The sequence below is a fragment of the Lepisosteus platostomus genome, unplaced genomic scaffold, assembly GCF_059453375.1.
Source record: "Lepisosteus platostomus isolate fLepPlt1 unplaced genomic scaffold, fLepPlt1.hap1 Scaffold_46_H1, whole genome shotgun sequence".
NCBI classification, from domain to species: Eukaryota; Metazoa; Chordata; class Actinopteri; order Semionotiformes; family Lepisosteidae; genus Lepisosteus; species Lepisosteus platostomus.
The window spans coordinates 43,845-60,975 of NW_028291666.1; the positions used below are offsets into that span (position 1 = coordinate 43,845).

The window sequence follows — 17,131 nt, forward strand, 5'->3', positions numbered from 1 at the left end:
GGGCAGGGCGCATTCCCAAACGCGAATCTCATGTTTTAGAAATGCTTTGGGCGGCGTGAAGTGAAAATAAGAAATGGGCTCCAGATGCACATGGAAGCAATCAAGTGTTTCATCCGAGCTGTTTCAAAGACTGCTCAAGAGCTTTCCTTTCACAGAGGCGCAACGATTAATGATGGGGGTGCACCCTTCAATGCGCCTTATGACTCTAGGGCGTGATTGAGACGTACGTAGCGTGTGCTCATTTCCCTCTATTCCCCGTGTTGCAGTGGTAGGATGACGTAAATTCCTGCTTCGACACGTAACGGCATTATAATCAAGTGTAGGAGCTGAGGGCTTTAGTTTTGTTTCGTTTTCCATGGCGTTCGTAAGCGCGCAAATCAAAGGCAATTCCTGCGTCTAACAGGAATGTAAATGCTTTGGAAAGTGCAGTGTGATGCAGCTTGTAAAATCCTTGTCCACATTTGTGGTTTGTTGATGTTTTTTCTGTCTGCCAAAGTTGCATTTTGACATCCGGACGGGGAGACTTTATCATTTGAACGTGAAGCCAGCCTTAAACCCTCTGAGGCGTGTCTGTCTGCCGGCATGTATCTTGCGAAAGGTATTTTGTTTTTAACGGAGAGCGACTTTAAAAAAGTTTCCGCAGCCACCTCGCACTCCGTGTTAGATTATAGGAGGAATGCGGTGGCGGTGAGCTCGCTGTAGTCGTGGTCGAGTAGTTAAGGCGATGGACTTGAAATCCTATGGGGACTCCCCGCTCAGGTTCGAATCCTGCCGACTACGGCGTCTGCCACATGTCGCCTTGTGCCTGTGCGGCAAAGGCGAAGTGCTGCTTCTCCTTTCCTGGTACTATAAAAATGCTACATCGCTTGGTCCTGCTTCCATGGAAAGCAGTTCTTCAGGTAATTCTACTCTCTTACCAAAGCTGTTAGGTGCCTTTCCGTGATGAGATGGGTTGTCATGCAACGCTGCCACATAGTGCCGACAGACAAGAGTGTTGCGGGAGAAGAGAAAAGTGTTTGAAGTTTTAAGAGTGTCTTAGGTGGAGCCAAAATCAAGTGTCACAAATGCAAGTGGTTGGATTTCCAATGTTTAATATGGTAAAAATAAGCGGAAGTTATCTGCCGGTCCGGCACAGTCTGCCATGCTTTTGTCATATACTGTAAAGTGGTGTCGAACTGGGTGTCGAACTGGAGCCTCACCATTTGCATATGTGAGGCTCCAGTTATACATCGAGTGTCACATTAAATGACAATAATGAAGAGAGTTAAAGCAGCTGGAGAGGTTTTCTTACAACTTTTGAGCTGACACAGTTTTGGAAAATGTTTCCTTCACGCTGGCTGCACTGAACAACACAGGCAGCCAAGAGTCTCCAAAACAAAACAGAATGGACAGTTAGGAGAAAATTCCCACTCGTCCTGAAGTTCCCAAAATCCAGCACTGAGCGTAAACAAAGTGTCTAAGTAGCGTGGGAATGCTAACCCTAAACCTAGCTGGAGTTTGAGCAATCCAGCACTGAGCGTAAAAAGATGAGTCAAAGTAACGTCTAATCGGATTAGTTTCCTTAGAGCTGGTTCAGAGTTTGCTCAAGAGTTTACCTTTCACAGATGCGCAAAGAAGAATGTTGGGGGTGCACGCTTCAAGGTGCCTTACAGCTGTAGGGAGTGATTCGAGACGATTCGTGGCGTGTGCTCGTTCCCATATACCGTACGCCCCGGGCTGCAGTGCTAGGATGACATACAATACCGCTTGGGCACGTAATGGCCTTATATGCAAGTGTGGGACGTGAGGGTTTTCGTTTGTTCGTTTTGTTTTGCTCTGCTTTGCTTTGTTTTGCTTTCCATCGCGTTGGTAAGAGCGTAAATAAAAAGGCGATTCCTGCGTCTACCACTAATGTAAGAGCTATTTCAAGTGCGACGTGGTGCGGCTTTTCAAATGCTTGTGGGCATTTCTCTGTTGTTGATTCTTTTTTTGTGTGTAACAAAGTGGCATTTTCATGTCCGGACGGGGAGACTTTATCATTCCGACATGAAGCCACCCTTAAGTCCTCTGAGGCGTGTCTGTCTGCAAGGCTTGTATTTTGGAAATGTTTTTTTGAAACGGAGAACGACTTTGAAATAGGCTTCCGCCGGCGCCTCTTGATCCAGGTAAGATTGTAGCAAGAACGCAGGGGCGGTGAGGCTTGGTGTAGTCGTGGCCGAGTGGTTAAGGCGATGGACTAGAAATCCATTGGGGTCTCCCCGCGCAGGTTCGAATCCTGCCGACTACGTTGTCCGCCTCCAGTCGGTGTGTTTCGGCGCAAGCAAAGAAGCGCGCCTCTTTGCTGTTCCTGGTGGTTTTAAAACGCCCAATCGCTTGTACCCGCTGCCTTGGAAATAAGTTCTTCAGCGTCCGTGAATGGCATTTTGCAGCTGGAAGCGGATGTCGACGCGGTTTGCACAGAGCACCAAAAAAGCATCTTTTTTTGAAGGCCCAGGCACTGAGCATTGGTGGTTCAGTGGTAGAATTCTCGCCTGCCACGCGGGAGGCTCGGGTTCGATTCCCGGCCAATGCAGTGGCTTTTGCAGCAAGCGGCTCCATCACTTGCATCCCCTTGCAACTCGCAACTGAAAACCCACTGAAGCTAAGCAGGTGTGAGCCAGGTCAGTACCCGGATGAGGGTGAGCTACAGGGAAAAACAAAGCTTCCAGCTGGAAGCGGTGTTAATGGTGCCGGCGGGGGGGCGCTCACCCTGAGGTCTGTGCGGGTCCCAATGCCCCAGTATAGTGACGGAGATGCTGTGTTGTAAAAGGGCGCTGACTTTTGGATGAGATGTAAAACCGAGGTCACAGCGCTCTGTGGTCATTCAAAATGACCACCAAAACCTTTGACAAAAGCTCTTGGTAATTGATGGTCTTCAATAATGCTTCTCCTTTAGGTACATTTTAAATCAGCTGAAAAATGCTGTGAAATGGGGGGGCACTTCAGGCCAATGCAGGATTTGGGTTACAAGAACCATGAAACTGCACGAGAAAGCCCGTACACTGAATTACACGGCTTTCTATTCAAAGGAGGGCAAAAGAAATTCCCTGAGTTTGATTTTTTGCAGCACAGAGAGGAGTATTGTCGTGAGGCCGGTTAGCTCAGTTGGTTAGAGCGTGGTGCTAATAACGCCAAGGTCACGGGTTCAAGCCCCGTACGGGCCAGAAGATTATCAACTCATCTTCATTTGCAGATTTAGAGGCAGCTTCGATATTCGTTTTACAGACTGGTTTTTTTTTTTTAATATGGGTCACACACATGCCACAGCAACAAAACATCTCTAGAGATGAGGCTATAGATCACCTTTCCATCCTGCAGGTTTTCCTCCCAAAGCCTACGGCACCAACGGCGACCCCTGCTGGCCGGGAGAGCAAAAGCTTACAGCACCTGGTATTCCCAGGCGGACTCCCATCCAAGTACTAACCAGGCCCGACCCTGCTTAGCTTCCGAGATCAGACGAGATCAGGCTTGTTCAGGGTGGTGTGGCCGTAAGCGAAAGCCCCGGCGCCTGACTCGCTACTTGAAGCTGTGTGTGGCGGGGGCTCCGTGCCCCCCGAGCGGGACTGAAGGATCGTTCGTGTGCAACTCTTTGGAAAGGAGCTGCTTTCCAAATCGCATTGCGTGCCTGGATGTTGGCGAATGCGCTCCCTTGTGTTGGCTCGTCCCGCACTGGAGGAGGACAAACAATCTGCACGGAGGAGCACCAGGCAAGTCTTCACCAGACAAAAACCTCCAGTGCACAGCACTCTGGAAACATTTCGGGGCTTTCGCGTGTTTATTTCAGCACGTAAAGCGCACCGGTCCAACACGTCGGCCGGGCGCGCGGCGCCTCCGCCCTCTTGTGGCCTTGCGCCGTCAGAGCAAGAGGCTCCTTCTCGCTGCCCTTCCGCTGTGTTGCAGGGCCCCGAGAGGGAACCCGGAGCGCGCACTTTGTGGGGGGCGGGGGACCGCGTTCGCGCTCTTCCCCCGGTCTCTTGCGCGAGTACTAAATCTCACGGACAGGGGGGCCTCGTCATTGATTGTTACAGGTGAGACGGGGATTAGGAGGAGACCCCGACTGATGGGTAAAGGGGAGCACTAACACCAGAGGGACACCCCCGGCGTCTCTTTTTGAGAGACACCCTGGGGTTTCCTAATGACCAAGGAGGGTCGGGACCTCGGTTTGACGCCTCCCCCGAAGGACGGCGCCTGTTTGTGCAGCAGAGTGTCGCCATCAGGAGGCTGGGGCGTAAGAGAGCCACACAGCCCGCAGGGTGAACGCTCCCTACTGGTCCCAGTCACACCTCTTGCAGGAGCAGCAGCAACCGGAGCTTTTCCGGGGTGGAATCTCCCATCCGGGTGCCGGCCAGGCTCACACCTGCTGGGCTGCCCCGGGGGTGAGCCCAGTCGAGAGTCGCAGGGCCAGATCTAGTCACCGGGGAGAAACGATACAAGTGAAGGATTGCTCGGCTCTTGGCACTTGAAAAGACCGACAAATGTCTCGTTCCCGCCGGAGCTGAATGTACCCGCATGTGTGGTGTCGTCTTCTTCCCCCGCCCCGCTGTGTTTGCTGTATTGTCTCTGAAGCCGCCCCCCCCGAGACGAGACGGGCTGTTCCTGTGCCCCAATTAACACTTTACAGGTGCCATTCCCCGGCATTGTGGCCATTGTCGGTGCTCACACGCGATAAGATAAGGCGGAGGAGAGCAGGGCATGCCCAGCGGCAGACATTCAAGGAGGGGGCAGTGCGAGGTGAGGTGAGGTGCGACACGCCGGAGCCCCGACGCAGCTAATGCGGAGCACTTGTTGGACTGGCATCGAAAGGACGTGTGCGCACGGAGCGAGCCTTCCCTGCGGCTCGCTCCGTACCCTAAAGGTACCAAAAGTCCACTAGTATAAGCATTAAGTCACTGTCACTGTCACCCCTGTTACAATGTGATTGCTACATATCTTCATTTCTTTGGTTTTTATCCAGTGTGTTGAAGTATTTCACAACACTACCTGTAGCCCGTCTGGAAATAAATCCTCATTCTGATTATTGACCTGGGCATGTACCAATAAATCACTGAGCATATATATATATCACTGTGTTGAAGCTAGAGACCTTTATGTAATATTATGATGCTAAAATGTCATTTTCACATATATTAATGTAATAAATGATTGCTTATGCTTTATAAACAAATCTAATTAAAATAAAAGCTTACGTTTTGTATTTATCTTGTACCATAGAACATGATTTTCTTTGTATTTCAAGCCCATAAAGTGTCCAAATGACACACTACATGATATAAGGAAGATTATCACATGCATATCGGTATTATCTTTCTTATGAAAATGCATTCCTTTCATTACCTTTTACTTTTTAAAATGAACTCAAATTGTGTATAATGTAATAATTTAAGTAGAATAGATTCTAATAATATAATGAACCAGTGTGTTGCACTACTTCACTGCTTCACTGCTCTATGCCGTCTGGAAATAAATCCTCAGACTGCTTACTGCCCTGGGCTTGTACCAATAAATTACAGGAGCACATCTATATATCACTGCGTTGAAGCAGGAGACACACAATCACTGCAAACACATCCTAAATACAGTGTTCCAGCACCTTTGACCCCATCCAGAACGTATCATTTCTTGAAAGGGATTGCTGTCCGAATGCACATCTGAATCCCAAACAGAATCTCTAGTAAAATACGATCATTTGTGAAACAGGTAAATGACCGTCTCAGGGGCCCATTCCTCATTCTCAAGACACATCTATGCAGTACGTACACCATGCATTGAGCAATAGGGATTAAAGACACCACAGGTAAGGTTAGAAGTCATTCTGACTATATTCTAAAATACTGGACTCATATTCTTATGATGGCAGTCACTTATGATAGTGACAGAGACGCTGTGTTGCAAAAGGGCGCTGTCTTTAGGATGAAATGTAAAACAGAGGTCACAGCGAGCTGAAAAACACGTTTTGAAAAGTGTGCTTTTCCTGCCCCAGAAGTTAAATGGGGGTGACCAAAGTTGCCCAAACGTGTTTATTTCTGCTGAAAAACCCGTTTTGACAACTTCTGCACAGTGGGGTTAAGGGCTGACTCAGTGGGCTCTAATGAGCCAGGCAGTTACATTGGGATTCCAAGGTTTGAAAAAACACGTTTATTTCGAGCTGAAAAACAAGTTTTGAAAAGTGTGCTTTTCCTGCCCCAGAAGTTAATTGGGGGTGCCCAAACAAGTTTATTTCTCTGTCACTATACTGGGGCATTGGGACCCGCACAGACCTCAGGGTGAATGCCCCCCCGCCGGCACCATTAACACCGCTTCCAGCTGGAAGCTTTGTTTTTCCCTGTAGCTCACCCTTATCCGGGTACTGACCTGGCTCACACCTGCTTAGCTTCAGTGGGTTTTCAGTTGCGAGTTCCAAGGGGATGCAAGTGATGGAGCCGCTCGCTGCAAAAGCCGCTGTATTGGCCGGGAATCGAACCCGAGCCTCCCGCGTGGCAGGCGAGAATTCTACCACTGAACCACCAATGCTCAGTGCCTGGGCCTTCAAAAAAGACGCTTTTTTGGTGCTCTGTGCAAAACGCGTCGACATCTGCAAAATGCCATTCGCGGACACTGAAGAACTTATTTCCAAGGCAGCGGGTACAAGCGATTGGGCGTTTTAAAACCACCAGGAACAGCAAAGAGGCGCGCTTCTTTGCTTCTGCCGAAACACACCGACTGAAGGCGGACAACGTAGTCGGCAGGATTGGAACCTGTGCTGGGAGACCCCAATGGATTTCTGGTCCATCGCCTTAACCACTCAGCCACGACTACAGCAAGCCCCACCGCCGCTGCGTTCTTGCTACAATCTTACCTGGATCGCGAGGCGCCGGCGGAAGCCTATTTCAAAGTCGTTCTCCCTTTCAAAAAAACATTTCCAAAATACAAGCCTTGCAGACAGACACGCCTCAGAGGACTTAAGGGTGGCTTCATGTCGGAATGATAAAGTCTCCCCGTCCGGACATGAAAATGCCACTTTGTTACACACAAAAAAAGAATCAACAACAGAGAAATGCCCACAAGCATTTGAAAAGCCGCACCACGTCGCACTTGAAATAGCTCTTACATTAGTGGTAGACGCAGGAATCGCCTTTTTATTTACGCTCTTACCAACGCGATGGAAAGCAAAACAAAGCAAAGCAGAGCAAAACAAAACGAACAAACGAAAACCCTCACGTCCCGCACTTGCATATAACGCCGTTACGAGCCCAAGCGGTATTGTACGTCATCCTAGCACTGCACCCCGGGGCGTATGGTATATGGGAACGAGCACACGCCACGAATCGTCTCGAATCACTCCCTACAGCTGTAAGGCACCTTGAAGCGTGCACCCCCAACATTCTTCTTTGCGCATCTGTGAAAGGTAAACTCTTGAGCAAACTCAGAACCAGCTCTAAGGAAACTAATCCGATTAGACGTTACTTTGACTCATCTTTTTACGCTCAGTGCTGGATTGCTCAAACTCCAGCTAGGGTTAGGGTTAGCATTCCCACGCTACTTAGACACTTTGTTTACGCTCAGTGCTGGATTTTGGGAACTTCAGGACGAGTGGGAATTTTCTCCTATCTGTCAATTCTGTATTGTTTTGGAGACTCTTGGCTGCCTATGTTGTACAGTGCAGCGTGAAGGAAACATTTTCCAAAACTGTCAGCTCAAAAGTTGTAAGAAAACCTCTCCAGCTGCTTTAACTCTTCATTTTCGTCATTTAATGTGACACTCGATGTATAACTGGAGCCTCACATATGCAAATGGTGAGGCTCCAGTTCGACACCCAGTTCGACACCACTTTACAGTATATGACAAAAGCATGGCAGACTGTGCCGGACCGGCAGATAACTTCCGCTTATTTTTACCATATTAAACATTGGAAATCCTCCCACTTGCATTTGTGACACTTGATTTTGGCTCCACCTAAGACACTCTTAAATCTTCAAACACTTTTCTCTTCTCCTGCAACACTCTTGTCTGTCGGCACTATGTGGCAGCGTTGCATGACAACCCCTCTCACCACGGAAAGGAACCTAACAGCTTCGGTAAGAGAGGAGAAAAGGACCTGGCCCGTACGAGGCTCAAACCCATGACCTTGGCGTTATTAGCACCACGCTCTAACCAACTGAGCTAACCAGCCTCATAACAGTGCTCCTCTCTGTGCTGCAAGAAATCGAACTCAGGGAATTTCTTTTGTCCTCCTTTGAATAGAAAGCCGTGTAATTCAGTGTACGGGCTTTCTCGCGCAATTTCATGGTTCTTGTAACCCAAATCCTACACTGGCCTGAAGTGCCCCCCCATTTCACAGCATTTTTCAGCTGATTTAAAATGTACCTAAAGGAGAAGCATTATTGAAGACCATCAATTACCAAGAGCTTTTGTCAAAGGTTTTGGTGGTCATTTTGAATGACCACAGAGCGCTGTGACCTCGGTTTTACATCTCATCCAAAAGACAGCGCCCTTTTACAACACAGCATCTCCGTCACTATACTGGGGCATTGGGACCCACACAGACCTCGGGGTGAGCGCCCCCCCGCCGGCACCATTAACACCGCTTCCAGCTGGAAGGTTTGTTTTTCCCTGTAGCTCACCCTCATCCGGGTACTGACCTGGCTCACACCTGCTTAGCTTCAGTGGGTTTTCAGTTGCGAGTTGCAAGGGGATGCAAGTGATGGAGACGCTCGCTGCAAAAGCCACTGCATTGGCCGGGAATCGAACCCGAGCCTCCCGCGTGGCATGCGAGAATTCTACCACTGAACCACCAATGCTCAGTGCCTGGGCCTTCAAAAAAGACGCTTTTTTGGTGCTCTGTGCAAAACGCGTCGACATCTGCTTCCAGCTGCAAAATGCCATTCGCGGACGCTGAAGAACTTATTTCCAAGGCAGCGGGTACAAGCGATTGGGCGTTTTAAAACCACCAGGAACACCAAACAGGCGCGCTTCTTTGCTTGCGCCGAAACACAAAGACAGGAGGTGGACAACGTAGTCGGCAGGATTCGAACCTCTTTCTGTCTATTATATACTAAATATTCTCGTCTGTCTCTTGTTTGTATAGAACTGAATGTCCCTGACAATGTACTGTTAGTTTTAATTGAAGAACGGCATTTGTGTTCAAATATATCAGACAAGTTTACGTAACTGCTCATGCGACACTCAGTTGTAATTAGTCAAGAAATAAAGTCGAACAACAGCTGCGGGTTTGATTCTGAACGTATCAGATTGCAGCACCTTTTACTTCAATTGACAAATGATAGAGATTCGAAGAGAGATCCTTCAGACCAGCAAGCAAACCCACGGCTATTTCGGTTTTATATCTAGGCAACGTTGGTGTCTGCAATAGCATACATGAAAGCGTGATGCAATTTCTGTGGCTACATTTGTTGCACATCATGCACAGTAAGAGTGTTTCTAACACCAAATAAAAAGTCAACAATTAGCGATCACGCCTTCTCCTCAGTTAACCCACTGAAACCCTTGCTGTTAACAGTTCTTTAATGCGTGCTTTACGAGCACCTACATATTGTGTCGGTTCTTTCAGTTTTATTCTTTACGTTTTCAAAGGCATAAGTAGAACACCAGAGGTGCGAACGCAAGATGTGTGGTTATCTGAAGAACTCATTTCCATGGCAGCGGGGCCAAGCAATTCAGCGTTTTTATAGTAGCAGGAAAGGAGAAGCAGCACTTCGCCTTTGCCGCGCAGGCACAAGGAGACGTGCGGCAGATGCCGTAGTCGGCAGGATTCGAACCTGCGCAGGGAGTCCCCAATGGATTTAGAGTCCATCGCCTTAACCACTCGGCCACGACTACAGCGAGTTCGCCATCGCCGCATTCCTCCTTTAATCTAACACGGCGTGCGACGTGGCTGCGGAAACCTTTTCAAAGTCGCTCTCCGTTAAAAAAAATAAATACCTTTGACAAAATACGTGCCGGCAGACAGACACGCCTCAGAGGGTTTAAGGCTGGCTTCACGTTCAAATGATAAAGTCTCCCCGTCCGGATGTCAAAATGCAGCTGAAAAGTATTGCATGTTCATGTGTATTGCATGTGAAAGTATTGCATAATTGTGTCTGAAAATGAGCAATGGGCACCTGAGAGACTCATTTGCCTGTTTCACAAATGATCATATTTGACTAGAGATTCTGTTTGGGATTCAGTTGTGCATTCTGACAGCAATCCCTTTCAAAAAATGATACATTCTGGATGAGGTCACAGGTGCAGGAACACTGTATTTAGGATGTGTTTGCACTTATTCTGTGTCTCTAGCTTCAACACAGTGATATATATATATATATGCTCAGTGATTTTTTGGTACATGCCCAGGGCAATAATCATTATGAGGATTTATTTCCAGATGTGCTAGGGGTAGTGTTGTGAAATACTTCAACACACTGGATTGCAGGTTTAGACCCCCTGCACTCTTACTCCTTAAAAACCTGAAGCGTCTGGCGTCTCGCCGACGTCGAAAACCCCCCTCAGGCTGTACTCGTACTCGGCTAACTGCTGTGGAACCCTGCGTGAGCAGCCGCTGCGCCACGGTGACGGCTGGCGACCCACGGATGCCCCACTATCGGCCGGCTCCAGCCCCGGCTGGTCCTCTAGAGCCTCCCCACACGGCTCCTCCTCCCGGGTCGGTAGGGGGCCAGGCGGTCTCGGTGCAGGACCACCACTCTCCCCCGTGTTTGCAACCGGACATGGTAGCAGACCTCGCCCACCACCCAGAGTACCTCAGCGGGCCCCTCCCATGATGGCGCCAGCTTAGGGCTGAGGCATTTGCGGCGGCACGGGTTGTACACCCAAACCGAGTCCCCGGGCTGGAAGGCAGGCCCCCTGCAGCGCAGGTCGTAGTGCCGCTTCTACCGGACCCCCGCCTGTGTCAAGTGGGTCCGTGCAAAGCTGTGCACCTGCTGCATCCGCTGCCGCAGGTCCCACTCGTAGTCCGGTCCAGCCAGCGGTGCCGACCCGTCTCCGGGCAGCGGGCCGGAGACCAGGTCCACCGGGGTTCACATTTCCCGGCCCAGCATGAGCGAGGCCGGGGTGCACCCGGTGGATTCCTGGACCGCGGTCCGATACGCCCAGAGCGCAAAGGGGAGGTGGCGGTCCCAGTCCCGTTGGTGCCGGGACACCAGGGTGGCCAGCTGGGTGGTGAGGGTACGATTAAAACGCTCCACCAACCCGTTGCTCTGGGGATGCAGCGGTGTGGTCCGCGTCTTGTGATCCCCAGGCGCTGGCACACTCTGGCGAAGACCTGGGACTCGACGTTACGCCCCTGGTCACTATGTAACTCCTCCGGCACCCCCAGCCTGGCAAACATCCCCTCCAGCAGTGCATCGGCCACCATGGGGGCACTCTAGTCCGGTAGGGCGAAGGCCTCCAGCCACTTCATAAAATAATCCATGGCCACCAAGACGTAGAGGTTCCCGGCCTCGGTGCGCGGAAACGGGCCCAAAACGTCCACCCACACCCGCTCCATAGGAGCCCCCGCCTGGTGTTGTTGGAGGGGGGCCCGAGACCGCTCGGGGGGACCCTTCTGCGCCACGCACACTGCACACGTTCGGCAGTACCGCTCCACGTCCCGGTGGCAAAGACCCCAATAAAAATGGCCTCGGAGGCGCTGCAGGGTATTTTTACCGCCGAAGTGCCCCACGCCCGGCTGGCCATGCACTGCTCGGAGCACCGCCCCGCGGAGCGACCAAGGCAACATCAGCTGCCACCGTACCTCGCCACTGGAGGGTACCCGCCACCCCCGGCACAGCACCCCGTCCTTTACCTCCAAGGCCTCCCACAGGATGCACAGGGCCTTGACAGACTTTGGGTGTGGGGCGAGCTTCTCTCGCTTAGGCCGCACTCCGGCTACCACTCCCAGCATGCCCAGCGGTACTACGAGTGCCTGGGGGCGCTTCCTCCTCACCACCAGGCGAGGGCGTTACAATACATAGAATATGCATGTAAAACGAACAGATCTTATCGAGAGGGTTATCAGAATACAAAAGGTATATATTCAGTCAGTTACAAAGTGTTACACATATCAAGAGGACATACGTTCAGTATATCATTCATTTAGACCATTTCATAAATGAACCTGGTTATAACTTCTACATTAGATACTGAAAACAAGTACATAACTCTTAGGAATTAAATTGATATCAACTGGTTGGGATAACAATTGAATTCTCGAGCAGTAATGCAGTGAAGTTGAATACTCATCCAATCTCTGGGGATTCAGATCTCCTGCGGGCACAAAGAAACAGTTGCAGGCTTGTTGTTGTCCAATCCACGCTCTCTGTCTAGGTGCCAGGCTGTGCTGTGCGGGTTGCGACGGTGCGCTGCTGATGCTCACTGACCGGCTAGTTAGTGTTGGCTTTAACTAGCAAAGTTTGTGCACAGGAGAAAAGATGACTGTGGGTCCCAGCAAGTCAAGAAGAAGACCGGTTCGTTCCTGATGAAGAGCTAGTTCTGAATAGTGATTCAACTGTCCACAGTTCCGACCTGTTCTCGAGGCCTGCTGCTGGTGCTAACCTCGGGTGGATCCTCTGGTTATTCTCTGGCAACCTCCGCTCTAGACCCTTAGAACAAAGGAAAGTTCTGGCACTCGGACACACTGGCCGTTCCGTGGTTGTCCGGGCTGAGTCTCAGGATGGTCAGGAGGCGCGCTGTGAGAATGTCCTGCCCTTGAGAGCCTTCTGCTCCTGGGCTGTCCTGCCCTGGAATTCTCCTTTGAATTCCCTTTAGAAAACTCCACAGAATTCTCTACTGAATTCCCACTGAATCTCTCAGGCTCTCTGTGTTGCCTGTTTTTACCTGGAGGAACTTCAGCTCGTTGATTGGCTGAAAGTTCCATGGGCATCAGAGTCCCACGTGGGTTACTCGGCCCTACCAGTCCCTGATTGGTTGATCAAGGTGAGATATGAGTCACTTACTCCTGACACTTAGGAATGCAGTCCAGATGTCCATCTGGCACTCCCTAGACAGATAGGCACCAATGGATGACCATTGATCATGATAGCCAGGCTTAGCTAAGTGCATCCCCCTTTGGGAGCTGTCCCTTATCAAGGGAAACCTTAAATCAGCCTGCATGAATAGTTTCTCTGTGGCTGCACCACAGAGATGAACAGAGAGATAAGGCCTAATTTGGGAAAGCTCAGAAACACTTAATTCTTTCTTATTAATAAGCATCGCCGCTACACCGCCCAAAGCACTTCTAAAACAGGAGATTCGCGTTTGGGAATGCGCCCTGCCCTACAAATAAAACAGGTCTACGGGTCTGAAACCTGCTCCACGGAAAACAGCTCTGTTGCACTTTTGATCAAAGGGAGATTCGCTGTTCTTACTTTTTGATGACATAACACCCAAAGGGGCTTCTTTGGAGCTGGATTCCAACCAGCATCCTTAAGTTTCTTGGCAGTATCCTTTACAGTCCTCTGTTCGGTCGACAAGGGACTGAAGGGGGCAGCTTTCCTCACACATACAGTGCAATGTACTGTAGTGTTCCCGTTCATCGAATTCGCAGTTCTGCATCAGACCTCTAACTCGTTTCCTTAGCTTGGATTTAAGCCACGAAGCAGGCTTCTACTGTATAAACGTCTAGGGGAATCACAAACTATTTGAGAGGCCATCATCCCAGGGGGAACTGACAAAGTCTATCCCTAAACACCTAGCGCAGTCTCTCGAGAGACTGTCAAAAATCGCTTTCTCCGTTTGCGTTGCAAGTAAGTGAAAACGCGGTCTCAACCCAGAGCCACTTGGCAGCAGCGGCACGTAAATACTGTCACTGCTCGATACCAACGTTAGCCTATTATACCATGTTCAGCCACCGCTAGAAAATGTACGGCTCTAGAACCGGAGCAAACAACAGGATGGCCAACGTCAAACATGGAGAGCGACAAGAAAGGGATTCGAACCAATGCGTGCAGAGCACAATGGATCAGCAGTCCATCTCCTTAACCACTCGGCCACCTCGTCGAGGAAGCTAGGTTGTCCGGACATGGCTTGGTGCACTCCAGATGATCTTTTTCTTTTTTTTCCCTCGTACTCGAGGGTCATTTTCCTGTTCCACATGCGATTTCAACATTTTCCTTGGGAGATGTCAAGCCAGCAAGCCACTGCTGTGGTTCAGTGGCCAGTGTGCAGTTCAGTGGCCCTGTTGTACACAGAAAGCACATTGAGCTCCTTGGACATGAAAAGTTCCAGATAAAAGCCATTTGTCATCCTTTCTCTTGGTGTCGATGTTGCTATTGTATGTAAAGGTGGCAACTTGCTCCGCGAGCAGGCGGAGCACACACCGAATGCAGATGTGTCTGAGTGGTGTGTCCAAGTGGCTGCAAAAGGACAGTGCTCCCAGGGTGCCGTGGCTTAGTTGGTTAAAGCACTTGTCTAGTAAACAGGAGACCCTGGGTCTGAATCCCAGTGGTGCCTTTTTTGTTCCGTCTTCTCGAACAGAACGGGTCATTATGGACAACCGCCTACGGCTAGACTTAATTAAATGCAAGTATTCATTTCCTGTCTTTAACGCGACTTTTTTTTCATAAAATGGATGCAACTTGCAAAACATGAAATACAAACCTTGCTAATCAGCGCTAGCGGCTGGCAAAAAAAAAAGAAGTCAGCAATGTTTTTTTTTCTTTAACCTTAACCCTGCTAATGGAGAAGAGTTAAACGGCCGAGTCTAGGCAGCTTAAACGGTGCGCACGTCGGGTACTTTGCTGAAAGGTTGGTAAATCACGCTCAACCCAGTCCTTTATCTTTTAAAGAGGATACAAAATTGAACCTAGTCACCACATCACATACATCCTGTTCAATGATAAAAAGGTAACATCTATCCTCGCTCCAGAGTAAATCTCACGTTGAGGGCATATTTTTTTTCACTTAAACCGTGAGTCGGGCTCGGCTGCACAGAGGACAGAGCAGAGCAATGAGGTCACGGGGACAGGGGAGTCACACGCTGGCGGTTTGAATACGCGGAAGATCACTGAGGGATCCACAGTATATGGACCCTCTGTGCGCCATCAGTCCGCACTTCGGACTCTGAATCCTTTCCCCGGAGTAAATCTGTTACATTGAAAGAATGCTTCTCGCAGGTTAAAAGAGGGACCCTTGTTAATTGGAGAAATCAATGATTTCGAATGAATTCTGTATGCTTTAAAAGACAGCTATACACAGAAAACATGCAGGACACTGGTCATGATGTTTCCCGAGCCGAAACACTCTTTTCAAACTGTCAAAGGTTTGCTTTGCGAACGCTGCAGGACATCGCACAATCTCTTTTGAACGGGGACAAACGATTTCTTAGGGGGCGCAGTAAGTACAGACGTTTAAAAAGCTCCACTCATGCCGACGATGCAGCATGAAAAAGCGCAACCTAACGTTTGACAGACATAAGCCGGGGGCCGCTACGAGCAATATGAAATCAAACTGACAGCACACGGCGTTTCGCACTGACTCAAAAGTGATCTCGACAGACGCTGTTCTCTGCATAACGCTGAAAGAGCTAAAGAGCGTTTCTGTTGAGACGTAACAAGCTCGTTTTTTTCTACCATGATGTCACCATGACAAAATCTGTCTTTAAACACCTTGCTCAGTCTCTGACGAGACTGTCAAAAATTGCTTTCGCCGATTGTATTGCAAACCGGTGGAAGCGGGGTATTGGGAAAAGTTTTCAACTAGCAAGAATCGCGCCTTGGCTAAACCTCACAGGCTACGATACTGCCACTGCGCAAAGCTGACGGTTGCCAGGCAACCGCGGGGATCCTATGGAAATCGTTATCGATCGTCTCATGGCATGTCGTTGCTGTAACGCTTCATATTTGTCGTCTTCTTCTTCTTCTAGCTTGAGGTTTTGAAGAATTTCATGACAGACAAGGGCTCCGTCGGGAACAAAGGGCGTTGTGAGAAAACCGTTGCTTATTTTCAGCAGCAGAAATACAACCCTTTAAATACAAGATGACAGAACAATGACGAAGGGCATGCCGGGAGGAACTCATGCACTACAGAGGAAAGGGGGCGGGCACGTACAGTTCACATTCAAGCCACAAGTACTCTTCTCGGATGTTGCACAAACAAATCCTAACGTCATGAAAGCGTGATGCAATTTCTGTGGCTACATTTGTTGCACGTCATGCACAGTAAGAGTGTTTCTAACACCAAATAAAAAGTCAACAATTAGCGATCACGCCTTCTCCTCAGTTAACCCACTGAAACCCTTGCTGTTAACAGTTCTTTACTGCGTGCTTTACGAGCACCTACATATCATGTCGGTTCTTTCAGCTTTATTCATTAGGTTTTCAAAGGCATAAGTAGAGCACCAGAGGTGCGAACGCAAAATGTGTGGTTATCTGAAGAATTGATTTCCATGGCAGCGGGGCCAAGCGATTTAGCATTTCTATAGTACCAGGAAAGGAGAAGCGGCCCTTCGCCTTTGTCGCGCAGGCACAAGGCGACATGCGGCAGACGCCGTAGTCGGCAGGATTCGAACCTGCGCAGGGAGTCCCCAACGGATTTCGAGTCCATCGCCTTAACCACTCGGCCACGACTACAGCGAGCTCGCCGCCGCCGCATTCCTCCTATAATCTAACACGGAGTGCGAGGTGGCTGCGGAAACTTTTTCAAAGTCACTCTCCGTTAAAAAAACAAAATACCTTTCACAAAATACGTGCCGGCAGACAGACACGCCTCAGAGGGTTTAAGGCTGGCTTCACGTTCAAATGCTAAAGTCTCCCCGTCCGGATGTCAAAATGCAACTTTGGCAGACAGAAAAAACATCAACAAACCACAAATGTGGACAAGGATTTTACAAGCTGCACCACACTGCACTTTCAAAAGCATTTACATTCCTATTAGACGCAGGAATTTCCTTTGATTTGCGCGCTTACGAACGCCATGGAAAACGAAACAAAACAAAAGCCCTCAGCTCCTGCACTTGATTATAATGCCATTACGTGTCGAAGCAGTAATTTACGTCATCCTACCACTGCAACACGGGGAATAGAGGGAAATGAGCACACGCTACGAATCGTCTCAATCACTCCCTAGAGTCGTTAGGCGCATTGAAGGGTGCACCCCCATCATTAATCGTTGCGCCTCTGTGAAAGGAAAGCTCTTGGGCAGTCTT

General features: G+C 49.5%; 7 non-coding genes across 7 annotated transcripts; 3 read left to right on the forward strand and 4 right to left on the reverse strand.

Moving 5' to 3' along the window:
* The first annotated feature begins 2,184 nt into the window (after positions 1-2,184).
* On the forward strand, positions 2,185-2,266 carry trnas-aga (transfer RNA serine (anticodon AGA)). Its single transcript has one exon. It is a non-coding gene; the product is annotated as a tRNA-Ser (tRNA).
* Positions 2,267-2,480: 214 nt separating this feature from the next.
* On the forward strand, positions 2,481-2,551 carry trnag-gcc (transfer RNA glycine (anticodon GCC)). The gene has a single exon. It is a non-coding gene; the product is annotated as a tRNA-Gly (tRNA).
* Positions 2,552-3,108: 557 nt separating this feature from the next.
* On the forward strand, positions 3,109-3,182 carry trnai-aau (transfer RNA isoleucine (anticodon AAU)). Its single transcript has one exon. It is a non-coding gene; the product is annotated as a tRNA-Ile (tRNA).
* Positions 3,183-3,393: 211 nt separating this feature from the next.
* Positions 3,394-3,512, reverse strand: LOC148633523 (5S ribosomal RNA). Its single transcript, XR_015933900.1, has one exon. It is a non-coding gene; the product is annotated as a 5S ribosomal RNA (ribosomal RNA).
* Positions 3,513-6,457: 2,945 nt separating this feature from the next.
* Positions 6,458-6,528, reverse strand: trnag-gcc (transfer RNA glycine (anticodon GCC)). Its single transcript has one exon. It is a non-coding gene; the product is annotated as a tRNA-Gly (tRNA).
* Positions 6,529-15,602: 9,074 nt separating this feature from the next.
* On the reverse strand, positions 15,603-15,744 carry LOC148633525 (U4 spliceosomal RNA). Its single transcript, XR_015933939.1, has one exon. It is a non-coding gene; the product is annotated as a U4 spliceosomal RNA (small nuclear RNA).
* A 730-nt stretch (positions 15,745-16,474) lies between these two features.
* Positions 16,475-16,556, reverse strand: trnas-cga (transfer RNA serine (anticodon CGA)). The gene has a single exon. It is a non-coding gene; the product is annotated as a tRNA-Ser (tRNA).
* Between the last annotated feature and the right edge of the window lie 575 nt (positions 16,557-17,131).